Source organism: Mauremys reevesii, unplaced genomic scaffold (genome assembly GCF_016161935.1).
Source record: "Mauremys reevesii isolate NIE-2019 unplaced genomic scaffold, ASM1616193v1 Contig53, whole genome shotgun sequence".
NCBI lineage: Eukaryota > Metazoa > Chordata > Testudines > Geoemydidae > Mauremys > Mauremys reevesii.
This window is the reverse complement of record NW_024100866.1, coordinates 183,855-209,227: the sequence shown is the minus strand read 5'-3', so window position 1 is coordinate 209,227 and position 25,373 is coordinate 183,855. Positions and strand designations below refer to the sequence as shown.

Genomic DNA, 25,373 nt, shown 5'->3' with positions numbered 1-25,373 from the left:
ACCGCCTTCATGACCATTGGTCCTATTCCAAAAGGTCTCATCCGCTCAATCCGCCGGAGTCTGTCTTCACATGCTCGGGATAGACAAGGCCCTATCTCACCAAAGGTCTATGCCCAACGGCTACCCTCAACCTGGTTTAGCCAGCCTGTCAAAGCTGTTGCCCGGGGTGTGGCCGCTGCGCATGCTACAGCTACTAGGAGCGACAGATGAGAGCTGAGTGACAGGTGGGGACCAAAGGTGGACGAGCTGCCCTGAAAGGACACGACATGCCCCTACACCAGAGGTGCTACCCCTCCCTGGACACCCCATACACCCCATGGGGCTCCTTACAGAGAAAGGGGAAACATGGAACCTTCTCTGTCCACTGCATCCCCCCAGCAGCAGAAGGGATAAAACTTTCTCCTTCCCTCCCTGGTGCAGAGACCCCCAGTGCCCAGGTGTCGTGGGCTGAGGAGGAGGAAGAGGAGGACTGCGTTGAGGAGGAGGAGGAGGAGCAGGATTTGTCCCCTGAGGAAGATACCATCATGGTGATCCAGCAGCAACTCCAGGGCAGCGCTGAGGTACAAAAATCCCCCAGCTGCGCTGCCACCAAGTCTGTCCTGCTCCTTGTTCCATCCCCACCCAGGCAGGGGGTCTTGTACCAGAGAATCCCTCACCCCCAATGGGGGGACACATCTCCTCTGTTATCTGGCACCCCAAAGTGGGGACATTTGTCTCACACAGGCCAAGGTCCCCGCAAACACTGTCCAAGTTACAACACCAGTCTGTGCAGGGCGACACTGGTTTCGGGAAGCGGGCGGCTTTCCCTGTCCAACCCCATGGAGGTCCTGAGCCCTAGAGCTCGTTGGGTCTGGGGTCCAGGGCATGTGCCTTGATCCTGATGTGCTGTTCATGGATCAGGGGTTCAGAGGGGATTGCGTTACCCCTCCGTGGCTGATCCCAGCCTTCCCTCCTCTCCTCATTCTCTGATCTCCTGCCTGGACTCTCCCGGGGATCCTACCTCCCACCCATTGCAGTTCGGCTGGTCCATACTCTGCTGGGTACCAGGCCCTGCACAGACAACTGCTAAGTGCAAGGATTGATGAGGCAGCAGGCATCTGGCCATGAACTCTTGCTAAGTGTCCCTGGAGTGATGTGAATGGGAGAGGCCAGGATGTGCCTTTTGAGTCTTGCCAGGGCTCCTGGAGAATCCCCCTAATTGTCCCCTGACTGGTGTAGCCCCATGTCCCATAACTGACAGGTGATCCCTCTTCTGGCAGGCTCTGCACAACCGCTATTCGTGGAGCCTGGACACCATCCTCAGGGGCCGGCTGACAGAGACCCCCACCATGGAGAAGCTGCAGCACCTCCTGGAGGTGAGTGGAATGGGACGGTCTGGGGTGGAATTGCCCCTGAACCCTGTGGGAGGGCAGCAAAGGAGAGACTAGAAGAGCCACGGTTCCATTGTGTCCTCCCTGCTTGGACCCAGCCGGCCACACGTTCCCAGAGCTGCCAGTGCAGGGGGAAGGAGCTGGGACTGTCAGCCAGAGCTCTGCACGGTTGCATTGAGCACTAACAGTGAGCACTAGGCCTGGCGGGGGCCTGTGAGACTGAAACCTCTGTGAGATACAGGACATGAGCCTCAGAGAAAAGTCACTGGCTCCTCTCTAGGGAGACCCTGAGATACAGGAGGAGCCTCAGGGAATCAGCTCTTCTGTCCTAGGGACACTGCAGTTCCTGGAGGGATTGTCCTCACGGCCGTTCCATCCATCCTACCAAGGCCTTTGCAGCTGGGGTCTGGGGTCCAGGGCATGTGCCTTGATCCTGACGTGCTGTTCATGGATCAGGAGTTCAGAGCAAATACACCAGCCCCACGACTGACCATTGTCCCAGCCTGGAGAGACAAGGAGCTTGTGCGCAGCAGCGACCAGTGCTTGGCTACTCCACCCTGAGCACAAAGTCTCAGCCCCTTGGGGAGGGGGAGAAGCTCGTTTGTAGAGCATGTACGCCTGCCCGCTGACCCTCCCCTGCCTCCTTCTCCCGCAGCACATCCATCTCTCTCTCCAGTCAAAAAACACCCAGGAGAGAGCCAGGGCTGTATAGACCAGCACAGCCCTGCTCCTGTTTGCCACCTCCCTGCCTGGATTTGACGTAAGTGACCTCTGACCCCAGCATCCTGCAGATTCAAGTTCCTCATCCCCTGGCTAATTGGTCCCCCCTGGGTCTGTAAGGGACTGCGTTCCATAGGCCGCTGGCTGGCAGGGTCGTGCCTGGCCTCAGGGCCCTTGTTATTCTGGAGCAGCGAGGCAGCAAGTGCTCAGCGAGGGCCCTTGCCCTGCTCCCTTTGCTCCGAGCTCCCTTGGGGGCAGAGAGGAAGAGGGCTCTCGCTCCTCTCCCCCAGCGCCTCCTACAAGGGGTGGGAGCAGAGCTCTGGCCCAGGGGAGCTGGGGAGCTGAAGGGAGAATGTTGATGGATTCCCCTCTCCTCCTCCTTCCACCAGAGCTCCTCCGACTTCCCCACGGCAGGCGACTTTGTGCTGCAGCTGGGTCTCTATGTATGTCACCCGCCAACGACATCAGCTGGCAAGCCAGGGGTGGGATATATTAGCTGCAGAGGCTCCTGCTCCAAAAGAGGGATAAGAAACCCAGCTGGGCAATGGGACCCCATGGAAACGAGTCTCTCGGAGACTAGCTCCAGCTGGCCATTGGGACGCCTATAGAACTAAGGCCTCTGTATTTAGACCCACTGTAGCGGGGAAGAGGAACCCCAATAGAAACAAGGCAAACAAGGCCCTTCCTTTGAGACTCCCTCTGCTGGGCAATGGGACCCTACAGAAAGAAGCCCCCTTCTCTGACACCGATCCCCCCTTAGATGATGACTCTTTCTCTTCCCCTCTCTCCGAATTAGGGAGATGAGTGTGAATGTGCCAGGGAAATTGGCTGCTTTATCTCAGAGCCCGGCTCTGTCCCCCAGCCCAGGGAAATCAGCCCACCCATGGGGCAGCCAGCTTGTGACAGGACAAGAACGGAGCTTTTGAGACACGTGGAGGGAAAAAGCCCATCATGAGGGCAGGGGAGGAGCAGGGACCACAGGGGATAAACACAAAGCTTGTAGGTAGAATGTCACCAGTCGGGTAGCCAGGGCCAGATCCTGACTTCAGTGGGTGTGGGGGGTTCTCAGTATTAGACACCACCATTAACAGGCACCAACTCCCAAAGCACAATGACTGTAAGGGTCACATTATTACTGTGATGGCTGAAACAAATCTCCCTTCTGGTACTAAACTGCCTGGTATGGACCCTGCGATTCCATATGGCCGTGGATGCCATGAGGAGCCTGGCCAGTGTGCACCCAGAAGGAAACAGACACTGAAAGCGGAAGGCCAAACCTCCCCAACGGGTGTGTCTTTCTCCCCCAGGGCTCAACACCAGAGAGGCACCAGACCTGTGGTGCCAGGACGGGCTCCAGGACCCTGAGCGCCTGGGGTATAGAAACCTGGCCAGGGTGGGATAGGTAAGGACTCTCTGCTGGTGCATTGCAGCAGCTCAGGTGTGGAGCTGTCTCCCCCTGCAGTGAGTGTGTCCTGGACACAGGGCAAGAGCCTGCTATTTATTTCCAGCAGAGTATGTGAGGCTCATGGAAATGTCAATGGGGTGAGGAGTGGGAATTAACCAGATCTAAAAGATCCCTAACCTCTAGCAGGTGAGCTGCAGGAGCTATCGCTGCTGGGAGCAGTAGAGTGTCCTTTGTTGTCTGTGTGAGATGGGTTTCAGAGTACGGAGATACATTTCCAGCATCTCATGACACCTGCGTCCTGCTCCAGAAGGAGCTATTTGAGGCCTCAGTGCCTGTAGCCTCTCACTGAAGGGGGTTCTTGGTCCATGGGACCCCAAAGGTTGGCTGCCCCAGGACTCTTATCCACCTTGTGAGACACTAGACGGATTTGTAGTCTGGTTCTGGACAATTGCAAGGGCTCTAGTGCTGTTGGCTTTAGGTCTTTGGAAAGACCTTCACAGAAGACCAAAGAAAAACTTTCCTCCAGGCGGCGCTTCTGGCCATACACGACCCTCAGCTCTGTGTCAGCCAAGCTGGGCTGGTGCTCACATATTCCATCCTAGGTGAAGCCGGCCAGCTGATAGGGGACAAGGTAACCAAAGAGGGATGAACTGGGGAGGGACCCTCAGGGCCTTTCACCTCCAGGCCATTGAAAATCACTCCCATCCCATCCCCATGCGCTGACCAGGGAGCAAGGAGAGGATGAACCCAGGCAGGTGCCATTGGTAGGTGCCAGCTTGTCCCCTGAGCAGCTCAAAGCAGGGCAGACCCAGCTCCCAGCAAGGCTATTTCCTAACAGGTGTCACATCAACACGACACACTGCCATTGCTCATGCTAGGGGCTGCCAACTCCCCTAGCCACCTCTGTGAGCCTTTTCTACCCCTCAGGGCCTCAGGCCAGTTCCTAGTGCTCTGGGAGAACTGGAGAAGTCAGTCAGCAGAGGCTGCTTAAGTGCCCCATTCACCAGAGCTACTGTCCATGGCATCATGTTAAGGACTGGGGGATCCCTTGGGGAAAGGTGTCCACTTCCTTTCATCCCACGGCACTACTGCCCAAAGCCTCCCAACCATTCAGCTGGAGGGGGCGAGGGTGGCTGAGGGGATTCTGGGGAGTGGAGCTGGATTCCCGCTGGGTTGGGAGGTAGAACAGCTCTCACATGGGAGGACTGAGAGGACTGAGGCCAGGAGTTCATTTCACAATGGTGGGAAAGGGGTTGGAAGTCAGAAGAGAAGAGACAAGATTTTGTCTCGGAGGTTGGGTGGGGGAATCCGTCCCTCAGACATGGGGAGGGTTGGGGAGAAAATTTTTCTGGCTCCCAGTGCCATTAATACCCTTCATTCTCGTGGGTGTCCGAGTCTCTGATTGATCCTTGTTCCCTTGCAGCGGGAGGACATTACATCGAAGGTCATGGCCCAGCTATTTAACATCAGGCGCTTGCGCCAGGTGCCCAAAGCACTGCAGGGGCTGTGCTCCGTGGGACAGCCTTGAAGGGGCCCCCCTTTGCATGACCAGAAGCTCCCACTCCCTGCCACAGGTACTACTCTGTCTCACTTTGCCTGGGGAGAAGGGCTAGGGTAAGTGGCCATAGAGCCCACAGCACTGAGAGAAACAAAGGCCGAGCACCTCACTCTCATCACCATGCCCCACCCTGACCCCTGGAGCTGGGGCCAGGCCAGATACTGGTTCAGAAGAATCAGGCTGTCCAGGCTGTGGGGCTGGCCCAGAAATGAGAGCATCCACAGAACCAGGGATTATGCTCAATAGCATTGCAGTCTGGGAGGGGTGGCCTGACATGGAGCCCCTCACCTGTCGTCACTGCTCAGACTTTTCCATGGCCCGTGTCACCCTGATGCAGCAAATGTCTGACCACCCCCTACCTGGGGCACAGTCCACCCACCTGGTATCTGAGTTTCATTCCTTCCCAGCCAGGAATGAAATTCCCCCTTAACACTCTGGGTCAGGGAAGGATCCTCCCCATCTGGCAGGTGGGAACTGAGATGTAGAGGAAGGGCTGTGGTCCTTGTCACACAATCCTGGGTGTAGATCTGGGAAGTGGACTGGGTCCCAGCCTAGAGCCTTTCCCCCAGGGGCACCTTCACTTTCTGCCCTTTATTCTCCCCTCCGGCTAGAGGGTCGGTGAGTGTGAAATGAACAGGGAGGGTGATGGCATCCTGGCACATAGCCTGGATGGGAGCTCCCCTTGGCTTGGACCCCAGGATCAGAGACATCTTTGTCATCCTGCTGTCCTTCTGTTATTGCTAGGAAGGGAGTCCCCCGGTGAGGGGTCTCTAGGACTCAAGTAAGTCATCCTCGTTCCTGTCTGCATGTACCCCCTGCCCTGCCCTCCAGTTTCTTCATCCTCCACCCACCCTCTCCAGCATTGCCTCCTCCTTCTGATCTTCTCCAACCCCTCGGATTTTGATTATCCTGATTTGACCTTCGACCTGTATCTGGACTTCACTTGGCATGGACTTGGCTGATCTTTGGTCTGACCATGGGGCTTTGACCTCTGACTTGGACTTGGACCTTGGTTCTGGTTCTGCCTGGACATACTCAACCATTCTTGACTCGGCCACTTGGCAGTAGTATAAGGACCCTACCATCAATCAAATGCTAACCCCGTCCCATGACCGCTTAGTCCTTCTTACCTGTCACCAGAAGTCCCGCCCCATTGGAGTATTATTTCCAGGGTCAAGTTGGCCGCATGACCGGAAGCAAAGTGTGTCCTGTGACCCCTCTAAGAACTCCCCCCACTACCCTCTACCAATTAGGATGGGTTTTGCCCTGGTAGGACCACCCCAAGAGGAGATTTTGACCAATCAGGGTGAGTTCCGGGTGACCCGTCCAGAAGTGGGCCGTATGACTCCACTAAGAACTCCTCCCAAAACCCTCTGCAGCAGCATTACCCCATAAGTCCCAGTGCCACACAGAGGAGGCCATCTCTTACCAAGGACATGTGTTTTAGAAATTGTGGAAAGGCTGCTGAGAGGAAACATGGACTCCTTCACCACCCCCGTGAGAACTTCAGAGTTTGTCTTAGTACCCAAGGGTCTTTGATAAACACATCTCATTCTTTAGGTACATGTCTGCTAGGAACAGAGCGTGTCTGGGTGATGGCCCTGACTAAGTCGAGCATGTTAGAACCATTAACCACAGAGTCTTTGTTCACAAAAGCCCCTTTATCATTCCATGAAGAGATATTTTTATCCTGGCCCAGCTTATTTAGCAATACTAATGCATTTTTCTTATAACGCTTATTCACATTATCCAACACCTCCTGAGCAACAGAGTCTGAGGTCTTTGGTGTTTCTGGGGGTTTAGCAGTTACATTCTGTTCCTGTTCTGGTAGAAACAGACTGATTTTCACTTTATCCGCATCGCTCTGCTTCATGTACATTAGGTACCTTTGAAGCATGACACTGTAAAGTTTAGCCTTTTAGTATTTGGCTAAGTCAGTTCTTTGAAGAACAGACTCATTTCAGCATCCAGTAAGCGTGTTGCGGTCATTTGTTAGGCCCCTTGAGGATACAGAGTTCACCAGTGTTCTGAACAAAGTGTCATATTTTTCCCAATTCTTTTCAGAATGCCATTCTTTTAGCCCCCCCGAGGATAAGCATCCATCAGTTTTCTGAATGAAGCATCAAACTCTTCCCAAACACTAGAATATAGAATAGAGGGGAGCTGTGATGAGCTTATGGTTTTGGGAGACTGGTTTGTCAGTCTGTAGATGAGTGGACCCACCCCTGCGGCACCTCGTGTTGGTGACTTCTGGGAAATAGCTCATTCCAGCTCCAGAGCGCCCTCTGAAGGTGGGTGATCTGTCTGTCCTCTGGCCCCCGTGTCCCTCCCTGGACCCCGGTGCCCTTTTACCTGGGATGCTGCCCCCTGGCAGTAACCCCTCAGTCCTAGGGTCTCCTCTCCCTGGAGAACCCCCACCCATTATTCTCACCTCACCTCAGTATCAGGCTACTGCCAGTCATCATCTAGCCCCCATGCCCTGGGGCAGACTGCAGTATCAGCCTACTCATCACTGGCAAGGAGGGTTTGGACCTGCTGTCTTGGCCTACCCCTGGGCTGCCCTTTGCAACCTCCGGTACCCCTTGGCCTTCTGCTAGGCCACAGCCTGGGGCTTTCCAGGCTGGAGCGCCCCAGCTCCTCAGCCCGTCCCCAGCCCTACTCCACTCATGTACTCTGTCTCTAGCTCTCTACCACCAGGCCCTTCTCTCTCTGAATGAAGAGAGAGTTCTTCTGGGCCTCTGGCTCACAGCCTTTTATAGGGACCAGCTGGGCCTGATTGGGGTGTGGCCCAGCTGCAGCCACTTCCCAATCAGCCCAGCTTAGCAGCAACCAGCCACAACCTTCCCCCAGGGCTGTTTTAAGCATGCTTTGGGTTTGTGAATGTGTGTGGTTCTGCACATGTTCAGAGCCCCTAGAGCACATGCTCCGGGTTTGTGAATGTGTGTGTTTTTGTGCATGTTCAGAAGACCTAGCGTCCGTGCTCTGGGTTTGTGAAGGTGGGCGTTTTCGCTCACAGTTTTCTCAGGGTTTGGTGTGGCAGTGGCCGCTGAGGAACTGGAGTTGTGGTTGTTTTTTACCAGAGTCTTGTCTTGCCCTTGGGTTTGACGTATATGAGGTTTGAACTGCCCGGATGCTTCATCTGCATTCTTGTGCTGTTTTGCCTTGTTAAAAGTCTCAAAGCAGAGACGGCCCTGGTTCGTTGGCAGTTCTGGAGGAGGTGTCCTTGTAGCTCTGACTACAGCATTGTCAGAAAACTGCCTATGGGGGGGAGGGGGAACCATTTTACAAAACTGAACTTTATCATCTTTCTCACCCACACCTATGTATTTACTTAAAATACAAAACCTCATAGAGCAACCAAACCAATAAGCAAAATATATTTACTGGGCTTCATCCATCCATGAGTCACTGATGCTGGTGAATTTTCTTTTGCAGCTGTCTCTTTCCTTTTTCTTTGGAGCTTGTTTGCCCTCTGGTCTAAGGATCTCTCATGTTTTGACCATACTGTGGAGCAAACAACATTATTATAAAACACAGGACACTGTCTTGTAAACTTAAAAACTAAATATTCATTAGGGTGTTTTTCTATTTAAAAAGTCATAGCTTTAAAACAAATAATTCATTTCAGGCTGTACAACACACGTTTTGAGTTTATTTCTACCACTTAAAACAAAAAACAACAAACAAACAAACAAAAAACTCACAAACATTTATTTAAAATACATCTCATTTTGTAGAATAAAAAAACAAACTGCTTTTAAAATCCATTTTAAACCACTTTTGCACAGTAATAAACCCTGTTGCTTTAAAACAAACCAAGTACTTAAAAAAACCCTACACCTGTGCCTTGCACAGACCTCTCTCACACACAAACCAGCAGCTTTATAAACACAGCAAACCAAGTTTGCCTCCATATACCTTTCAATAACCCTCCCATACATTTAAAAGCCAGTTGCAAAAAAGTTCCCTTTCACTTTGGGATAAAGCACGGGTCTCAAACTCAAATGACCACGAGGGCCACATGAGGACTAGTACATTGGCCCGAGGGCTGCATTACTGACACCTTCCCCCCACCGTCCTTGGCCCTGTCCCCACTCCACCACTTCCATGAGGCCTCGCCTCTGCCCTGCCTCTTCCCACCCCTTCCCTGCCCCCATTCCAACCCCTTCCCCAAAATCTCCACCCCAACCCCACCCCCTCCGTGCCCGCAGGGGGTGCAGGGTGTGTGTGGGGTGCAGCAGGGGGCTCAGGGCAGGGGGTCAGGGTGCAGGGTATGGCAGGAGGCTCAGGGAAAGGGGTTGGGGTGCAGGAGAGGTGTGGGGTGCAGCAGGGGTCTCAGGGCAGGAGGTCAGGTGCAAGGTACGGCACGAGGCTCAGGGAAGGGGGTTGGGGTGCAGGAGGGGTGCAGCAGGGAGCTCAGGGCAGGGGGTTGGTTGCAGGGTACGGCAGGCAGCTCAGGGAAGGTGGTTGGGGTGCAGGAGGGGTGCAGCAGGGGGCTCAGGACGGGGTCAGGGTGCAGGATACGGCAGGGTGTCAGGGTGCGGCAGGGGACTCAGGGCAGTGGGTTGGGGTGCATGAGGGGTGTGGCAGGGAGTAGGGGTGCAGGGGTGGCAAGGGGCTCAGGGCGGGGGGGTTCAACTGCAGGAGGGGCTCGGGGGGCGGGCTCTGGCCCGGCACACACTGGGGGGCAGGGCAGGCTCCTTGCCTGCCTGCCCTGCCCTGCCCTGCCCCCGTGCCGCTCCGGGAAGCAGCTGGAATGTGGGGGAGGAGAGGAGCAGGCACTGCCCCCAGCATTTCCCATTGGCAGGGAACTGAGACTTCTGGGGGCGGGGGGGGGGGGACCTGCCAATGGGAGCTGCTGGGGGTGGTGCCTGAAGCAAGATCAACACACACCCCTGCGCCTCTCCTACCCCAGGTTCTTTCCTCTTCCCGCAGCGCCTGCCCTGCCCCCGGTGCACGCTGGGCCAGAGCCGCTCTAGGTAAATGCTGGGGGAGGGCAGGGGGGCTTTGAGGAGCTTGCGGGCAGCAGAAAATAACCCGCATTATTTGAGACCCCTGCACTAGAGCATGTGCAATCTCTGCACTGATTTGATATCATCAGCTGTTGCCCTGAATTGATCAATTAATAGAAAAATAAAACTCAGGTCTTGGCGGGTAAACATTACTTCACCTCTAAGAGGGAGCAACGTCTAGTGGTTAAAGCACCTGACTTTGAGTTAGGGAATGTTGGTTCGAGTCTTGGCACTGCCATTCACTTGCTGTGTGACTGTGCAGGTCACTTAGCATGTGTGTCTCAGATGACCATGCTTTTAAAGGGAAAAAACTGGCACATGTTCATGGGGACATCTTTTAGCGCTGCAAAGAGTCAGGCAAAAGGAAACTTTTATTTTTAAGTGTGCTGGTGTCACCACTGTCAGCTTCTGACCCAGGGAGACCTGCATATTTTGGAGTGGAGGATTTTTTCCAATACTTTAGTGTTCTGCATTGATTGTGAAACATTGAACAAGTGTCATCAACAGTCGCTCAGAGCAAAGGAACAGCTTTGATAGCGTTTACTTTCATTCAAGTTCTCTTCATTCCAGACATTGTTCATTACCCTGAAAGGTCATTCCACGGGCTGTTTGTTCTCAATAAACAGTGCAAATGCTACTCAGCCAGCAATACATCTTGAACAAGCATCGTGTAGCTATAAAAAAACAAATATTTTGGCTAATGAAATGAAAAAACAAAAACAAACCAGGATATTTCAGTTACCCTGGGGCATCATAAGAAAAACCAAGACTATCGTGATTGAAATAGGTTGTATGGTCACTTTATAGTTACCTCACATGTAAACGGAGGATATTTACCTCCACTTTATAGAGCTGTTGTGAGCAGGGGCGGCTCTAGACACCAGCGCGCCAAGCAGGCGCTTGGGGCGGCCATTTCCCGGGGGGCGGCATTTGGCTCCGGTGGAGCTCCCGCCGGCATGCCTGCGGCAGGTCCACGGGCCGGGAACAGCGGACCTGCCGCAGGCATGACTGCGGCGGGTCCCGTCTTCCGCGGCTCGGTTGAGCTCCCGCAGGCATGACTGCAGCAGGTCCGCTCGTCCCGGGCTCCGGTGGACCTGCCGCAGGCATGCCGGCAGGAGCTCAACCGGAGCCGCGGGAAGAGGGAACCCGCCGCGGGACCGGGGAAGGGCGGCGCAGCGCTCCGCGCTGCTTGGGGCAGCCCGATTTCTAGAACCGCCCCTGGTTGTGAGGCTATGCTCATTAATATCTGAATTGCTTTGATAGCCTCAGATGAAAGGCTCTCTGAAGTATTGTTTTAAAGTGGTTATTTTGACAGTAGCTTGGTAATCTGAAATGAGCCTCCTGAACTAGTGCTGCTAATTCTCCCTCCACTTTCTAAAACTCACGGAGGTACAGTGAGACAAAGATGTTCCTTCTTGTTTCCCATATTTCCAGAACTGTGCTCCATTGCAGGAGAAAATGACCTAAAATGCTTCTGAAATTATATTTTCTATGTGATTTCCCAGCCCAGCAGAGTGGAAAGCATAGAATAAGTGGAAACAGAAAACTGGTCACTTATCTGAAACAGAAGCTAATCACTTATTTACTGCAAGTGAGGACCGACTAAAAACTGAGATCTCTGAAATGTGTTGCTGGATTGTTGGCTGTTTTTTCAGTATGAACCCAGTTCTAGTGGTATGACCACTGTATTTCAGTCAGACTGGAACTGCTACAGAACTGAAATCCATGTGCTGTTTACATGGTGCAAGGAAAATCTTTGACAAAAATATGTATTTCTGTTCTTGCAACAATGCTGATTCTTATAAAGCGCACACACTAAATCCTCTCTCCTAATCATGCCATTTGAAAAACCTGCATTTTCTCTTTGCTTACAGGCAGCTGTGGTCATGGTGGAATTGTGAATATCAGCCAGCCCTATGTTGTACAGCTGAACTGGAGAGGATTTTCCTTCACATATGGTTCCTGGGTAGGGATTACTCTCTTCGGACTCTGCAGAAGGACCTATACTGGGCTGCACCTTTGAACACGGATGGGAGACTCTTAGAATATTACAGACTTCATAATTCCTATGATGATTTGCTGCTATTAAAAATGCTAGAGAGTTAAAAATTCAATATGGGGAAGGCAGTGGCACCACCGTTGACAATAACTTCATGTATTAGAATGTATCTAAATCAAGAGATATGGGCAAGCTCGATTAAAACACAAACACATTGGCTGTGAGGAAAACTCTGCCGAATGCTACTTATGGTAACCGTTTCTCTTATGCTGGTGTTGAGTGGCAAGATATGGACTTTGCTGTGGATGAAAGTGGATTGTGGGTATTTATTCAACTGAGGACAACACAGGGAACATTATGATTAGCAAACTCAATGAGACCACATTTGATGTGCTCCATACTTGGAATACAAGGCAGTACAAGCCGTCCATTTCCAGCGCTTTCATCATATGTGGTATTCTATATGCCACAAGACCTGTCCACACTCAGAAAGAGGAAATATTTTACACATACGACACAAACACTGAACAGGAAGGTAAAATTAGCATAATTATGGATAAAATGTTAGAAACAATTCAAAGTATCAACTATAACCCCTCAGACCGAGTCCTGTACGTTTACAATGATGGCTACCTTGTTAAATACAATCTTATTTTTCAACCTGTGTTACACTGATATGAATATACACAACAACTAGAGATCACAGAAAGTCCGATTTTTATATCCCTCTGGACAATGTGGATGTTAAATGAGGGCCTATTCCTACCAAGAGTAGCTCCTGGAGATAAGGCTTCTTACCATGAGCTGTCCCACTGAAGGATAATAAGCTCTATGCCTGGTAACAATTGGGTGCAAGATTAGGTTCATAGCTTTTTAACTGGTGTTTAGCTACAATGGCAACAGGAGCACTAGAAATGCCTCTGCTATAAACATAGATTAAATAGATGACTTAGTGACGGACAGAACATGTATCATGATAGATTGCTCACATACTGATGTGCATTTGGAGGAAAGTCTATATTTGGATAACACATGAAAACTGAACTGTTTTGTTGTCATTGCTCAAAGTATGCAAGGCCATAAATATCATATTAAGCATTGGCCTCAAATAATTACTAAAAGATTAAAATTAGAGGAGAATTAGGACTTGATCTTTAAAGAGCAGCCATTGGTTAAGATGAACTGTGGAAACAGTTGCCTTGGCTCCTTCTTGCAACCCATCAATGTATTTTAGATGGCAGGGCTCCAATGCATTACTTTCCTAAAGCTGCACTTCATGAAAAAAACATATTAACTATTTTTTGACGGTTTCATTTTCTTAGCACTGTGTCCTGGGGGCCTGACCCAAAGCCCAATGAAAGCAGTCCCTTGGTATATGGCATATGCTGCAGTAGAACATAAGCTATGCCATCCTACATGCTCCATTTAGTCCTGGAGTCCATTTAGTCTGCAATTTACTGTGATCTCCATTAGCACCTTTCAAAAACCCTCTGAAAACAAGGAGCCAAATTAATTGCCAGTATAATTCCATTGGCATCAATTACCTTACATCGGGGGTGAATCTGGCACGTGATCTATCAGTTACAGAATACTGAAGTTGGGACAAAGTCATATGCTCTTTATTTTTAAAATGCCACTTACAAGATTTTTATCAATATCTGTACTGTAATCATGTCACAAATGAGATGTACAGTTATGAAAATGCAGTAAATGTTTGCTGGTTTTCTTTTATCAATGCTATCTTTGTCTTCTTATAATCTGGATCAGTAGAAGTGAATGATTAATTGTTGTTTAATAAAGTGTTATAAAAATCCAAACCCTATAGTTGTTTGTCATTGCACAACAGCTGGGAAACGTTGGGATGCAGCAAGAAGCCAGCTTGAGCAAATGATATTGGAAACAGAAATCATATTCCTTTGGGCTTAGAGTGTTTAAGAGTTCCTGGAACAACACAAAGGTGTGAATCAGTATGTCAGTAACTAGAGGAGGGACTTTATTTCCACTCATTGAAATATGTTCCCCAGTTAGATTAACATTTTCCACCAAGATGAGATGTTACTTGAGAAGTCTGAGGCTGATGACACATTTTTAAGTCAGATGCTGCCACTTACCAGGTATCTGCATCTGTTTCCTGAAAGTGTGTGAACTGAATGTGAAAGCCAGCCATCACTGGTGCAGTAATCTGATCCATGAGCATGGGCCTTTAAAGAATTCACAATAGTTCAGCTGAGGGTTTGTTTAACTATAAAAAGCTAAAAGACAGCAGAGCATTTCTTGCTTCACATATTTTGGGGTGGCATCCCATTAATTCCCAAGGGTTGCCCTATTCACAGGCATAAAAGGCCACTCTATATGGCATCACAGTTTAAGGAGCAAAATCCACTGTGGCGCTAGATCCACAAAGAGGACTTCGGTTCAGTGTTGCAACACCTAACTTTAGGTATTTAGTGGAATCTTCAGCCCTGACTCAGGTACACAAGCTCCCTATAAATGGATGTCGAGCGTTGAGCACCTAAGAATGGGCTTCACAGAAGCTGAGTGGGAGGCTGCTGAAGCTAGCCAGTAGCAAATGTTGAGTAGAGAGTTGGGCTTCAGTCCACTTAATGCTACTTGGGAGTCACAGCTGTGAACCCTCCCCTGGAATTAGGTGTTTAACCCAGGTCAGCCCTGTCTGAAGGGGGGAAAAGATAAGGCAACTTGGAGGTTGTGATACCCTTTTATACACAGTATTTAAAGCATTCAGCCTGGCTGTGGGAGACCAGGATTCAAATCCCACCTCTTCTTGTCTCAGAGCAAACATTTGAACCCAGGTTTTTCACTGCTCAAGTGACAATGCTAAGCACTGAGCTACAGGGAGAGTTGGAGGAGGGGCTTTCTTAATCTCATCTGATGAAACTGCTTCACTTTGTATGAAATACTTAAATAGTCAGTGGGCCAAAAAGCCGTCAGAATGACTCTATAGCAGAGGGATCACAGTATCTAGTTTACAGACCCCAGTTCTAGTCCTCCACCAAGGACTGTTTAAACCTGGACCACTACACAATTCTAAGCTGTTACTGCATCATATTAGTGTCACTGTGAGAAATCTTGTGATTAGCAACAAACTTGCTAGTATCAGGCAGGGCCAAACCAGTTGACTTTGTTTTGTGGGAGGTTCCTATTTACCAAACAGGCTGTGCAATGTCAGCTCATTCTGTATCTAATATCAGAAAGACTAAAGCAAAGGGCAAGTCTAGCCGATTTTGTGCATTTCCCACTTGCAATTTTTGAGTGTCACATCAGCTGGACAGCTCCATGCCTTTCTGTACTCCCCAAAGAGAGAGTGCCTCTTCACAGTCATGGAAGTGCCTAATTTGGGGTAGGTCCCAAATGGCCTCATACTGTAAATGAGTTTCTGATATGGTACTCGCCAATTTACAAAGAGGAGCACAGTGTCCCCAGTCCCTGCACAGGCTTGCCAAATTGAACAGCAAAGCAATGGGAAAGCAAGAGCCTTCCATTGAAGCAAATGAAAAAACTTTCTTTTTCTTCAATGGAAGTGAGACTGCAATGAACCGACACCTGGACACAAATTCAGTTGTTTGGAAATCCATTCCTGACCTGATTCCTCTCCACAGTCTTGCATTTTGGCCTGTCTCTCTATCATCTCCTTGTGGATAGTTTACTGTTTATTTCATTGTAACTTGGTTAAAATTGAGCTCCTTTCATTCCTCTGGAGATTCCACTGCATTCTCAGTCACCATTGACAGTGCTACCATCCTTCCTGTCACTCAGACTCATCATGAGTCTTCTCTGACTCTTCACCGTCTCTACAGCCATGCAGCCAAGCTGTATCAAAGCCTTGCCACTTCCTCCTCCCTCATATTTCCATTATCAGGCCTATTCCCTCAGTCTACATGACTAAAATTCTCTCCGGTGCTTATCTGCGTCCTCTCGGACCTTCCTGACACCCACCTCACTCTCCTGTCCAGTCAAAATGATGTTGCAAAGTCACCTTTTTGACCTGTCACAGTGACAATGTCAGTCCCCTTCTCGAGTCCCATAGAATACATCATATACAAGTTTTTTGTTCCTCATTTATGGGCCTTTCACAATCTAAACCTTCCCCACTTGTCTACTCTTGTATCCAACCCTGCCTCTTCTGCTCTGCCAATGCTGTCAGCCCCTATCATCCATTAGTTCACCTGTCACACAAGCACCTTCCCATTTTCTTCCATTCTGACTCTTATGCAGGGTCACTCCCTCTAAACTAATCCATAAATCCATTACACTGTGCTCCTCCAAATAGCTTCTTAAGACCAACTTCTTCCAGACGCCTGTGGTAAGTAGCAAACTGATTACAGCTAAGCAGATGTCTCCAGCAGGAACTTCTGATATTTATCTTACTTAATTATATTAAAGACATGAACCAACTCAAAACTGTCCATCCGTGCACATAGTTGGCCACTGTAAACTCGTAATCTTGTTACTTTTACCCTCATTATTTATCCCTCATTCTTTTCAATTGTTGTTACAATTACTTGTTGCGTCTTAGCTTCAATTTTGATGTATGTTCTTCTAGGGAGGAACTGCCTTTTCGCTCTGCATTAGAACAGCATCAAGCACCAATTGTGGCCTCTAGGTACTTCTGGGATACAAACAGTAAATAATAGCCTGCCTGAAATTTTTTTGTGCATCTGTATTTTTGTCTGAAATTTCATGTGTGCAGCTATATAGATTGAATAGAAATTGGCTTTGAAAAGTAGGCAAACAATATGCTTCCAGACAACTATGTAAACATTCTGTTGGAAACAGTGTTTCAACAGGTATGTGCACATAATGATATTAAATTTCATGAATTCATCCCTAAATGTATAAGGTGTAAGAGATGGGGATCTCTTTCTCCTGTAGATATTACATTGTTTTTGTGATTGAATATTAGTGCTCCTGAAAGTTAGAGACTAACAACACTAGTCTGAGGCAATCACAGAGCACAAAGCCATTGGGCAGTCTTGTGCACTATTGGTGGGACTCAGTCATAAAAACAACATATAACGTATCTCTTGAGAATACACTGAAAATCATGAATTGCAGTGTCTGCTGAATATTCTTTAGGAATTCTGTTCCTATTTGTTCTTAGTCTGTTTTCAAACTCTAACAAATACAGTAGTTCTAGTGTTAATTACTTAACATTCTTTAGTTAATTATTTGCCAGTGTAATGCCCTTGGAGTTCAGAGAGCATGGCCCCTGTCATAAACACACAGCTAAGGGTAGCATAAAATCCCTCTTTACCTGTAAAGGGTGAAGAAGCTCAAATAATCTGGCTGGCACCTGACCAAAAGGACCAATGTGGGGAGAAGATACTTTCAAATCTGTGGGGAAGATTTTTAGTTTTTGTTATTTTTGTGTGTTCTCTCTGGGTCAGCAAGGAACCAGGACAGGGGAAATACATCTCCTAAAGCCATATCTGAACTAAACATCTAAGATTACAAATTATAAGTAACTGGAAGGAAATGCATTGGATTATCTTTTGTTTTAGCTTGTGAATTTTCCCTAGGTTAAGAGGGAGGTTTACTCCTGATTTTTATTTATTTATTTATTTTACAGCTTTAAAGTTTTGCCTAGAGGGGAATCCTCTGTGTTTTGAATCTGATTACCCTGTAAAATTACCTTCCATCCTGATTTTACAGAGGTGCTTCTTTTACTTTTTCTTTATAATAAAATTCATCTTTTAAGAACCTGATTGGTTTTTAGTGTCCTAAAAACCCAAGGGCTGGTCTGTGCCCACTTTGTTAACCTATTTGGTTGGTATATTATTCTCAAGCCTCCCCAGGAAAGGGGGTGAAGGGGCTTGGGGGGATTTGGGGGGAACAGGAACTCCAAGTGGTTCTTTTCCTTGAATCTTTGTCTAACTCACTTGGTGTTGGCAGCGCTACTGTTCCAAGGACAAGGAAGAATTTGTGCCTTGGGGGAGTTTTTAACCTAAGCTGGTAGAGATAAGCTTAGGGGATCTTTCATGCAGGTCCCCACATCTGTACCCTATAGTTCAGAGTGGGGAGGGAACCCTGATAGCCCCTTTAAAACCTTGTTCTGAAGCAGAAGTGCATGTTGCTTCAGGGGCTTGGGGAGTGGGAGAGCGACAGGGCGGGTATGTCTGTAGCTCCAGACAAGACGGCTACACCGAGCAGGCCCTTGTGTAAAGCAGCAGCAGAGAACTAGCCTGGAGCCTCGGAGGGACAAAGCGGCTGACTGGGGCCACCCAAGGACTGGAGCCAGGAGGAGCACTGTGTCGGGCAGGAGTCACCTGAGAAGGACAAACCAGAGCCTGACCCAGAGCTGTATGGGGCTGTGAGTACTGGGGCTTGTGACTTTGCATTGGGAATAAAGAGGGAGGCTGTAGCTAGTTAACTGAGGAGGTTGTTGCTCTGTGAGGACATCGTGGGGGTTTGCTGGGGAAACTTTACTGGCACCGAAGACTCACTGCCAGACTGGAACCTTGCCCAGGACTCCTTGCTCAGTGTCTGCCCCTTTCAGACTGTGGTACCACTGGGGCCTTGTGCTGGATGTAACCCTGTTTTACTGCTCCTCCTATCTTCCCCCCTGTTGTTTTTCTCCATTCATCCCTCTGTGGTGAAGTATTTCCCTTTCCTATATTCCTTGTACTATTCTGGTGTGTGTGTGTTTACTCCAGGGGATGTGGGACAGGTATCCCTGGGTTGGAAGGGACACATCTGTAGATGCTTGTATGCCATACATTTCATGAGCACAGGCATATACCTGCACGGTTCACCCCTGTCACTGATGCCTGCCCTTTTTGCAGTATGAGGAAAACCCTGGTGCATGTTTTTTGGAGTGTGCCAGGTTGCAGCCCCTTTTCCAGAACTTTCTCCTAAGGTTCTGACCACACTTCCTCCCCCCACACTTTTTGATTTATGCACACCCAGTCCATATCCTCATGAAATCACTAGACCTCCTCGTGAACCATCTCCTGGCACTGGCCAAGGTGGCCATCTATAATGCCAGGAAGAGCATGCTGGATGAGGGGGTGCTCTGTGACTGTGGGGGCTACTTCCATTCCTCCCTCAGTTCACCTGTCCAGGCAGAGTTCCTCCAGGTGGTGTCCCCTGGCTGCCTAGATACCTTCGAGGAGCAGTATCACTGTCTGAGTTTCCCTGCTTGGTGTCCCCTTCCAGATCCCTGATTTTGTACCTGTGACCCTCACTCCTGACCCTGTTATTCATTAGTTGTCCTCTGTAATTATTTGAAACCTGGGTCCAGTAGCTCGTCCCCTTAGGCTGGGGGATGGGCCTTCAGACATGGGCAGGCTTGCACCTGCCTGCCTCCTGAATTTCAGTAGGTGCAGGCCTTCTTGGAGTCCTCATCATTGTGCCAGAGGCTGTTCCTGGCAGGAACCACCAGGATTGGAGACCTTCTGGACTACAACCAGGGGGACTGGGTGGATTCCTGGGTGCTAGATCAGTGCATGGGGCTCTCCACCCCTCATACCCCTTGACACGTACTCTCAGAGGAGAAGACAGCCTTACCAGCCATCTCTTGGGCTTTCCCAGATTGGGTCCTGCAGGAAGGTGCTCCCCGCCCACCCCTTGCCCCTGGCCTTCCAGACCTTTACATCGGGCCCCTGCCAAGCGAGTCCCACCCCCCCGCCCTGGCTGCCTCACCCCTGCAATCTGAGCCAGCTGCATGATCTGCAGCCAGTTCATTTCTGAGCAACGCCAAGCAACTAGATGACCTCCTGAGGTCCCTTCCAACCCTGAGATTCTATGATTCTATGAAACATCTGTACACACTTGTGCTCCACACATTTCATTTCCTCACCCTTGTGTCCTGCCCCTGTACTAAGTGGCGGGCCCTTCTGCCATCTCTTGCGGGTGAGGAACCCCATTGGGCCAGCCTGTATTCCACCTTGGTCCCATGACCACCAGGGATATCAGCTGGTGGCTCCTTCATGGAGACATGAACATGGGCATGTACTTGGCACGGTTCACCCCCATCCCCAACACCTGCCCCTTCTGCGACATGAGGGAGACCCTGGCACACATTTATTTTGAGTGTGCCATATTGCAGCACCTCAGCTGGCTCCTAAAGAACCTTCTCCTAAGGCTCTGCCTCCACTTTTCCATGCACCTCCTGATTTATGCACAGCCTGTCCATGGCCCCATGAAGTCATGAGATTCCCCTGGTCTACCTCCTCCTGGCATTGACCAAAATGTCCATCTATAAAACCAGGAGGAGCATGCTGGATGGGAAGGGGCTCCGTGACTGTGGGACCTATTTCTGTTCCTCCCTCTGATCACGTGTCTAGGCAGCTGTCCTCTGAGCCACATCAGGCTCAGGCTCCCAGATACCTTGGAGGAGCAGTGGGTGCTATCTGGGGTTCTTGCTTTGTGTCCACCTCTAGCTCCCGGTTTATGACCCTATGATCTCACTCCGGACTCTGTTTTCTTATTAGGTTGTCCCTGAAATCACTTGGGCCCCGGGTTAAGTCGCTCATCCCCTTAGGGTGGGGAATGGGCCTTCAGATGTCAGATGTGGGTGGGCTTGTGCCTGCTCTTCTCCCAGAACTGGCGAGGTGCAGGCCTTTGTTTGAGTTCCCATCAGTGTGCTGGAGGTTGGTCCTGGCAGGTATCACCAGAATCAGAGATCTCCTGGAATATGACCAGAGGGACTGGGTGGATCCCCTGGCATTCGGCCAGCACATGGGGCTTTCCGCCTCTCAAACCCCATGGCACGTACTCCAGAAGGTGAGGGCTGCCTTACTGCCCACCTCTCGGGTCTTCCTTGAGCAAGTCTTGTGGGAGGGTGCTCCCAGCCTGCTTCTCACCCCTTACTTTCTAGACCTTTTCATTGGTCCCCTGCCCCTCGAGGCCCCCTGCCCCCCCAGCCTCCCTCTGCATAACCCGAATAGGCTGTGTGACTTGCAGCAGGTTCATTTTTTAACCTTGCCTAGGGAACAGCTGTACATGCTTGTGCTCCATATTTTCATTTCCGCACCCTCGTGTCTCTCCCTGGATGGGGAGGTGCTCTGAGACTGTGGGCCTATTTCCACTCCTCCCTTCAATTACATATCCAGGCAGAGTTTCTCTGGGCCATGTTTGCTGGCTCCCTAGACACCTTCGAGGAGCAATGGGTGCTGTCTGGGGTTCTCTGCTCAGTGTCCCCTTCTGGATCCCTGCTTTTGAAACTGTAACCTGTTTTCCCTGTTTTCTCATTACTTCTCCTCTGTATTTGCTTGAGCCTGTGATCAGTAGCTCATCCCCTTAGACTGGGAGAGGGGTCTTCAGCTGTGGGCAGGGATGCACCCGCCCACCCCGGGATTCCCAATAGTTCTAGGCCTTTGTTTCTGACTGTGGGGAGCATAACATGAAGAACATGAACAAGTGACCTCGTTTTCAGACTTGCTCCTTTTGCTTCTGTAAGTGCCTAGATTTCAAAAAATTCAGCCTAAGTGTCTTGGCCAAGGTCAGCTGCATGGTTTGTGGCAGTCAGGGGCAGAGCCCACATCTCATGACACTTTTAGTTACAAGACCATTCTTCTCATTGGTACATTCCAATTAAATCCACGTTCTCTGGAATGCTGACTGCTTTGGTGGAAGAGGTCACCCTGTCTCTGGCTGTTGCTAAACTTGTCTTACCAAAGATGACTTTCCCTTGAGGCTCAGAAATACTACTGAAGAGCATGTTTTTACCTTTGGAATAAGCCACATTCCACTACGGTGTCAGCCATTTCCAAATATACATTTCAGGGTCGGGGGGCAGGAGACCTGAAAGCTCATCGTACCTTCAGCCTCGCCAAGCTTGATCTTGATTACACCAGTTTTTCACAAAGGTAAAACTCAATTTATTTCAGCAGAGTTAGTCCAATTTTACACCTCCATAGGTGACAGAAGAATCAGGCCCAGTACATTTGCTGCCCACTCATCCTGCTTTTGTCCATGGCTGCGGTTATAAAGAAAGCAGTTTTGTTCAAAAATGGAAAAAAATGGATAGATTTTTCTCCCCACCCTGCAAGTTTCTTTGGTTCATGCAACCTCCAGGACCTGAAGTTTATCACAGACCAAGGGGAAAAAATTGTGATTCTCTTTTAAAGTATGAGGCGCTCATCCCCCTATGAGAGCACTTTTACTTACAGTGAAACTACCTGGGGAGCATTTATACATTGTATATATATACTGTGATGGGGCAAGGCCAGATGGCTACAGTAAAGTACTGAGGAACAGGTATGTTAGCCCCAGGCTAAACAAATCCCTAGCACTGTGGTAACCAAATGACAGTTGCTCCAGGTTAATCAAGGCACCTGGGGCCAAGTAAGATCTTTCTAGAAGGCAGTGGAGATAGCTACATTGATTAGAACACCTGCAGCCAATCATGGCAGGCTAATCAGGGCACCTGGTTTAAAAAGGGAGCTCACTCCAGTCAGGGGAGGAGGAGCCAGAGGAAAGAAGTGTGTGTGAGGAGCTGGGAGCAAGAGGCACAAGGAGCTGAGACTGAGACTGAGAGGGTGTGCTGCTGGAGGACTGAGGAATCAATCAAGCATTATCAGACACCAGCAGGAAGGTCCAGTGGTGAGGATAAAAAGGTGTTTGGAGGAGGCCATGGGGAAGTAGCCCAGGGAGTTGTAGCTGTCATGCAGCTGTTACAAGAGGCACTATAGACAGCTGCAATCCACAGGGCCCTGGGCTGGAACCCGGAGTAGAGGGTGGGCCCGGGTTCCCCCCAAACCTCACTATTCCTGATCAGACACAGGAGGAGTTGACCCAGACTGGGGGTTCCACCAGAGGGGAAGATCACTGAGGTGAGCAAATCTGCCAAGAAGCGCAGGACCCACCAAGGTAGAAGAGGAACTTTGTCACAATACACACACACACATATATATAAGAATATGTGATTTTACATGTATATAATGCTACAATTGACAGGTATGAGCCCGATATAGACAGACTTAGGCCTGGTCTACACTATGCGTTTAAACCGATTTTAGGAGCGTTATACCGATTTAACGCCGCACCCGTCCACACTATGAGGCCCTTTATATCGATATAAAGGGCTCTTTAAATCGGTTTCTGTACTCCTCCCCAACGAGAGGAGTAGCGCTAATATCGGTATTATCATATCGGATTAGGGTTACTGTGGCCACAAATCGACAGTATTAGCCTCCAGGCGGTATCCCACAGTGCACCACTGTGACTGCTCTGGACAGCAATCTGAACTCGGATGCAGTGGCCAGGTAGACAGGAAAAGTCCCACGAACTTTTGAATATCATTTCCTGTTTGCCCAGCGTGGAGCTCCGATCAGCATGGGTGGCGATGCAGTCCCAAATCCAAAAAGAGCTCCAGCATGGACCGTACGGGAGATACTGGATATGATTGCTGTATGGGGAGACAAATCTGTTCTATCAGAGCTCCGTTACAGAAGACGAAATGTCAAAACATTTGAAAAAAATCTCCAGGCTATGATACAGAGTCCACAGCACAGTGCTGCTTGACAAGCGTAACAGAAAGCCAAAGAATCAAATGGACGGTCATGGAGGGAGGGAGGAGGTACTGAGGACTCCAGCTATCCCACAGTCCACAGAAGTCTCTGAAAAGCATTTACATTCTTGGCTGAGCTCCCAATGCCTCTAGGGTCAAACTCATTGTCCAGGGTGATGCTGGGTATAGCTCGTCAATGTAACCCCCCCTTCCCCCCCGTGAAACAAAAGGGAAAAAAATAGTTTCTCGCCTTTTTTCAAGGTCACTCTATGTCTACTGCATGCTGCTGGTAGATGGGGTACTGGAGAGCTAAACAGCAGCATCCTCTTCTCTCCCTGGTGGCAGATGGTACTGTACAAAAGGACTGGTATCCGTTCTTGTCATCAGCCCGTGAGTGCTCCTGGCTGGCCTCGGTGAGGTTGGCCGGAGGCGCCTGGGTAAAAATAGGAATGACTCATAGTCATTCCCAGCAGATGGTACAGAACGGCTGGTAACCGTCTTCATCATAGCAACTGGGGGCTGAGCTCCATCAGCCCCCGTCCTTCATGTGTAAACAAAAGATTCTGTACTGCCTGGACTATCATAGCAGCTGGAGGCTGTCTCACCCTCATTTTATCTCAGTAACAAGTCACTGTTTCTTATTCCTGAATTCTTTATTACTTCATCACACAAATGGGGGGACACTGCAACGGTAGCCCTGGAAGGTTGGGGGAGGAGGGAAGCAACAGGTGGGGTTGTTGCAGGGGCACCCCCTATGAATGGCATGCAGCTCATCATTTTTGCGGGATCTGACATGGAGCGGCTGTGCTCTCTTATTCTCTGATATACTGGTTCTCTAGAATCAGAGAGGTAGCCGTGTTAGTCTGGTTCTGTAAAAGCAGCAAAGAATCCTGTGGCACCTTATAGACTAACAGACGTTTTACAAGTCTTGCATCCGACGAAGTGGGCATTCACCCACGAAAGGTCATGCTGCAAAACGTCTGTTAGTCTATAAGGTGCCACAGGATTCTTTGCTGCTTTTACTGGGTCTCTAGTACACTTGCCCCATATTCTAGGCAGGACTGATTCTATTTTTAGATACCATAAAGGAGGGATTGACTTGGGGAGTCATTCCCATTTTTGTCTTTGTGCCCCCGGCCAACCTCAGCCAGAGGCACCCATGACAGCAGCAGACAGTACAGAACGACAGATAACCATCATCTCATTGCCAATTTACAATGGCAGCAGACAGTACAGAATGACTGATAACCGTCTCTGCTATCATGCAAAAGCAAATGAATGCTGCTGTGTAGTGCTGCAGTATTGCCTCTGTCAGCGGCATCCAGTACACATACAGTGACAGTGTCTTAAAGCAAAACAGGCTCCATGGTTGCCATGCTATGGCATCTGCCAGGGCAATCCAGGGAAAAAGGGCGCAAAATGATTGTCTGCCGTTGCTTTCCCGGAGGAAGGAATGACTGACGACATTTACCCAGAACCACCCACGACAATGATTTTTGCCCCATCAGGCACTGGGATCTCAACCCAGAATTCTAAGGGGCGGGGGAGACTGCGGGAACTATGGGATAGCTACGGAATAGCTACCCACAGTGCAACACTCCAGAAATCGATGCTGGCCTCGGACCATGGACACACACCGCCGAATTAATGTGCTTAATGTAGCTGTGTGCACTCGACTTTATACAATCTGTTTTACAAAACCGGTTTATGTAAAATCGGAATAATCCCGTAGTGTAGATGTACCCTTAAACAGCAATAGCTATTGCACCAGCTGTATTTAAATTACAGGTTGGTGAAGTTGCAGATTTGCTTCAACCAAAAAATGTAGCAATTTGTTGC

At 49.6% G+C, this 25,373-nt stretch overlaps 1 protein-coding gene and 1 long non-coding RNA gene across 2 annotated transcripts in view; one reads left to right on the top strand and one right to left on the bottom strand.

The window, feature by feature from the left end:
- The window catches only part of LOC120394381 (antigen WC1.1-like), a 181,434-nt gene that overhangs the window by 77,051 nt on the left and 79,010 nt on the right, over nucleotides 1-25,373 (bottom strand). The gene's annotated exons all lie outside the window — the stretch shown is intronic.
- Nucleotides 402-13,792, top strand: LOC120394379. Its single transcript, XR_005592268.1, has 6 exons — nucleotides 402-560; nucleotides 1,260-1,355; nucleotides 2,026-2,130; nucleotides 3,398-3,492; nucleotides 4,919-5,069; nucleotides 11,940-13,792. It is a non-coding gene; the product is annotated as an uncharacterized LOC120394379 (long non-coding RNA).